Below are 6,000 nucleotides of genomic sequence, written 5' to 3' on the forward strand. Positions count from 1 at the left end.
CCTTTTACCAAATTGAAATCTATGGCCTGGCCTGGCCCGGCTCAGTCGAAAATTGGGCTCATCGGGCCAGGCCAGGCCAGGCCAGGCCAGGCCAGAGATTAGAACATGCCGTCAAAAACTTGTGTTACAGTATTTCTTTCAATAAACGAAAATTAATTTACGGAAGCATACGAAATATTCTTGAGTGACAGTTCAGTAGTTTCGGACAATACTAAATAATCCTCCATAGATAAAAAAAAATACAAAAAATACATGTAGGTAGGTTATTCAATTGGGGTAAAACCAAGACACCAGTCAAGAGTGAATTGATCCCCTGATAACAGCCATAACATTTAATCTAGGCATCACCTTTAAATTAGACTTAATAGTTTTGTTAGCTACAAGCTTATTCCCAGGTGTATAATTTTGCCGAGTAGGAATTCAAAATGTATTTATATAATGTCTAAAGTATCCAAACATATTCTTCAATTAACAAGTTCAAAAGTTTAAAGATGCTGTAGAAATCACTTTTACCTTTACTAAAACTGATATCTATGGCCTGGCCTGGCCTGGCCTGGCCCAGCCAAGTCGAAAATCGGGCTCATCGGGCCAGGCCAGGCCAGAGCTTAGAACATGCCCTTGTAGACCAAAATGCCTTTAGAGTGATGTATTTTTTTTCACGAAAATTTTAAAAAGGAAAGCTATTATCTGTCAGGAATTGTATATGATCTCAAAAGTTTTAGACAGAGTTCAAACTTATCAAAACTCGGTGAAGTGAGTAATATTAATTTTGCAAAACGTACTGATTTCTACGTTAGTAGCAAAGTTAATTTTGATGTAAAAGTAATTATGCTGTCACGTATAAAGACGTTACTTTGTGTTATAATCTCTTTTGCTGTTTTGATGTAAATCTGAAAGTTTGCCTTTGAAACATTTGGTAGTATGAAGTTTGCTTTTATGCCGAATATTTTCCGCACCATAAAGGATTTATAACTCTATTTATATTCTGCAGATTCCTGCCGATTTCTAAGTTTCAAAGCAGTGTCATGACATTTACAAAAGAACTGATCAAGTTAAACGATTCCAAAGATGTCAAGTTCTTTCAATATCTGTTTTCCTAAGGGAAAGCTTTTCCAGTAAAGAATTAATTGGTAAAACGTGGCTATAACAGTTTTATAATGTGGCATTTGCTAAAATCGCGATATCCCGAGAAGGGAACGGTGCTTATAAATTCACATATTCTTAAAAAACTTATCACCACTGAATACATAAACACAAGCTCTTTCAAAGCATTCTCGCATACCAGAGGTCTACCATAGTTAGTGACGGGATTTTGACGAGTCTCTGATGGATAAGTATGTAGGAATAACGCATGGTTTTTCGTTTTATAACATCTGCAGAATCCCTAAGGGATCAGTTAGTTTATACATATTTTATTTCAGTTATACATGAAATGTTTACAGAACAGTAGTTAGGAATTGGACAGAAAGCCGCAGTATGTCAATTTACGGTTGTCCTCTCCTTAAATCCTTAAATATACACGGTTATGATTATTTTGCCGAAACATGTAAGGCAATTCAGTTGTCATTGACAGCTTTCAATGCCATGATGATACAACAAATGCCATGCATTGTTTTTTTTTAAGAAATAATTTATAGCAAAAGAGTGCTTTAACACTATTTATGCACGATGGGTGAAACTATTTGAATGACGTATCAACACCCGAGTGTATAAATAATTTTAAAACAAGCTTGTGTTATAAATTATTTCGATTCTAATATGCCCTTAATGAAACAGTAGATAAAATATAGAAGCGCTCTTTCTTGGTCGCAACAAAAACGTTGACGTCACCGCACGTTAATGTTACGTCATTCTAGAGTAAGAGTGTTTTAACAGAGGCAAGCATATATGAATATAATTTCATGATAATTCAATGCAAATTAAACGTTTATTGCAACGTATTTTTTAAATAAACCAAAGTCCAGAAAACTAAGAAAATAATCCTAGAACTGTAACAAAAATAACATCCGTATCATACCCTGCATGACCGGGTGTGAACTAGGTGAATGTTTTAAAGATGTTATGCACAACTATCAAAATATATCTCAAATTCTGCCAGTTAAAAAGATCGAATCTTGAGCTTCATTTTATTTTTAGACCGATTTTAAAAATATTGTTCCTCTTGTCGATTTCACAGTAGGCTTTTCTTTTCGATGATATGTTCGCATAGTCTTACAGAAAAAGTAATTTTAAGTGGAACTTTCCATATTTGCAGGTTATTCCTTTTTCAATAATTTGAAAAACAAATGTGTAAGTTTTATGCTTTATTTGTCTCAGTTTGCAAAAATAATTTTCCGCTTACGGTGTGTTCTTGTTTTAAATTATCGTACATGAAAACCTATAGGTTTGCAAAATCAAGCTGATTGTTTAACATATAAGAGATATACAGAAACATACGGAATCCTGTTAGTGCCATGTGAAATGTCGTCCGTCGCCCCTCAAAGGAGACGCACGACATTGCGATACGACATCACGACAATGCGATACGACGCGCGACAATGCGATACGACACAAGACAAGCGATACAACGCGCGACAATGCGATATGACATTTGACAAAATGTCGCGACGTCGCTTCGCAATGTCGTGCGTAGAATTGGCAATTTTGGCACGATATGTCGCGATGTCGCGTCGAATTGTCGCCGGTCGTATCGCATTGTCTTGCGTCGTATCGCAATTTCGCGATGTCGTATCGCAATGTCGCGATGTCGTATCGCATTGTCGCGCGTCATGTCCTGCATCTTAGCGACGCGCGACCAACGACCATGCGATACGATGCGCGACAATGCGATACGACACGCGACAAAGTGATACGGAAATCGACATTCTCAAACGACATTATCGCGATGTTGTATCGCATTATCGTGTGTCGACCGGTGTTCACTTAAATAAGTACCGGCTAATCTTGGTCGCATATTTTCGAACAATTCATCAATTTCATTTTACTATTAAAATCGTTAAAAGTAAGGTATCAAACTGAAATTTCTTTTAAAAATTAGTATTGCCTAATCAGATATTAAAAAAGAATGTTCTTCCCCGACGGACAAGCCGTCGGGAACATTTGCTGAACTTCGCCATTTTTTGCTTAAAATATTAACTGTGTATTACAGTAAAATAAGGAAAAATGCTTATAAAATATTTATTTTGGGTAAATAACTGCAAATAACATTTTGTTTTGAAAAAGAATGACAAAATCTGAATGTTTGTGACAAAAAAGACAACATCTGTTCGTCCGTTTGTTTGTAATTTAGGATAAATCTGTATTTCCGTAGTTTTCCGTACGGAAAATGTCCGTGTTTTTCATTAACATTAAATAATTGTAGAATGTTCCAAACACAAGATATTTTAATGAAATAACTTTTATATATTAAATTTAAATATTGTTTAAACGGATATATAATTTGTTTACTTTTACCGCCGACGGATTTGTCGGAATTTTGTCTCAGAATGTATCATTCTTTTGTGTGAAAATATGCATACTTCTCCTTATATTAAATAGAGGGGCGGTCCTTGTCTGAGGAGCCATATCTTCATAACCTGATGTTCGATTTTAATAAATGATGTCTTGTTGCAAAGGGCAAGCCACTACCTAGAGCAAAAAGCCACTTTTGGTTCGAACCCTGTCGGCTAGGGGTCAAGGTCATAGGTCGAATTCCGGTAATATTCTCAAAATATGAACCTGTCAGAGCAGTCAAGATAGTCCTGAAAACCAAGGCACTACCTTCCCTGAGTCCAATGACATCATTGGAACAACTCTCGCGGCTCTTCGGGCCGGGCAAGCTTAGTCTCGACCAGCACCCTACCGCATATAACAAGTTTGGTACCAGTATCTATTCAAGTGAACACCGGTCGACGCACGATAATGCGATACGACATCGCGACAATATCGTTTGAGAATGTCTTTTTTCGTATCGCATTGTCGCACGTCGTACCGCATTGTCGCGATGTCGTATCGCATTACTGTGTGTCGTATGCACAAAGGCGACACATAATAATGCGACAAGACATCGCGACAATGTCTTTCGAGAATGTCGTGTGTCGTATCACATTGTCGTGCGTCGCTAAGATGCAGGAAACGACTCGCGATATTGCGATACAACAAAGCGAAAATGCGACACGACGCGCGATAATGCGATACCACGGACATCACGACATATCGTGCCAAAATTGCCAACTCGACGCACGACATTGAGAAGCCACATCGCGACATTTTGCCGCGCATCGTATCGCATTGTTGTGTATCGTATCGCATTGTCGCGTGTCGTATCGCATGGTCGCGATGTCGTATCACAATGTCGTGCGTCTCCTTCGAGGGGCGACGGACGACATTTCACATGGCACTAACAGGATTCTGTAGTAACATGTTACATGCTATCCGTATAAGGCTATCCGGCTACCCTCACATTTATATTTTTTGCGGATAAATGACCTTCCGTCGTCACTTCCGATTTGTTTAAAGCACATAACTAGGTTAACAGACAAGAACTGTCGGGAGACAGGAACGCTCTGCTATTCAAAAAGTCTTTCACTTAACAAAATTAAATGTGTAAATACCAAAATCGAAAAAGGGGCATAACTGAGTAAAATTGCAAATTACAGTTATTGCACTTTTGGAATGCAAGAAGGTGGCATGTCTTTGTAAACATGCAAAAATGAATTGGTGTTTGAAGCTCAATCAATAAAGTATATGAGCAGGTTAAAACCATAATTGAATGGATGGGATACGATATGCATATATAATATGTAGTGAGTGAACGTCAAGTGCATGTCTTCCAGCGAATGACTGAATTCAGTAGCTGTACTTATACTTCGAACTGTCGAGGTAATAGAAAAGACAAACAAGTTTTGTCTCTGAAACTCGCGATACTATTGCTCGGTTCACGAATCTCCGTATAGGTCAATAAAACTCATGCATGGTTCCTTATATAAAGAGCCGGTCAACAGTTGGTGCTAATTGAGCAGTCTATTGTCAACATAATATTTATTGGGCTAGTAAGTCAAAAATTAGAAGGAAAAAATCAACGAAAATTAATCTTTTTACGTCATGTAATTAAACACTTAACGAAGCTTGCTGGTCAAAAGTCAAAACCTTTGGTCTTCGGGTTTTCCGAGCTCGTGCAATAGTTTTGACTATGACCCGGCAGGCATTTCAATAACTGAATAATGAGATCAAAGGGTTCGGAAGAAGATATTTTTACCTATTTTATACTGTTTTTATTTCATGATGTAGGGGAAAAGTGCCTTACATTTGGTAAAACTGATAAAAGGTTTGTCGGCAAAGATCTTTGAACCCCGAACGACCGGTTTGTGGAAGGTCAGTGATTCTGCTGAGGTAACTATCCGTGCCTGAAATAATGCCCGGAATAAACACATTTCGTCTATTAGTAATTTTAAACGTGGAAACTGAAAAGTTGCCATATTACCTAAACTGGGGGAGTTTCACGGAGAACTAAGCAAACAACAATATAAATTTAAGCCATAATTTTGCGACTCAGTGAACCGTCACTCGAGCATTTTAGCAAGTAAACGTCTCATGAAACTGAGGTTTTGCTCACCTTTGTGAATTAATCAACGTGCCATTCATGCAGATGTAGCTTGGGGCCATGTTCATTCACAATTTGGTTCAGTTAGATCGGGGCTTTCTCTGGACTACATGTATAATATCAGTGATAGCGAGCCAATGCTATACAAGTAGAAAAAAAGGTTTGCACAGTTTTTTTATCCTCTTTGTTTATTTGTTCATTAATTCTTTTTGTCAATTGATTGATTTTTTATTATCTGCCTCTCTTTTTGTCTAGAATGTATATTTTTCATTTAATTTTGGCGCTCATTTTTTTTCTCAAATACTAAGAACGCTAAATAAAAAGGTAGGCAAGCAGACTTATTATAAAATCTCTCATTTTCAGGTGCGAGTGATACATAAGATAGCTGTATGGCGGATGATATTGGCCAAGATATTGAT

Source organism: Mercenaria mercenaria, chromosome 16 (genome assembly GCF_021730395.1).
Source record: "Mercenaria mercenaria strain notata chromosome 16, MADL_Memer_1, whole genome shotgun sequence".
NCBI lineage: Eukaryota > Metazoa > Mollusca > Bivalvia > Venerida > Veneridae > Mercenaria > Mercenaria mercenaria.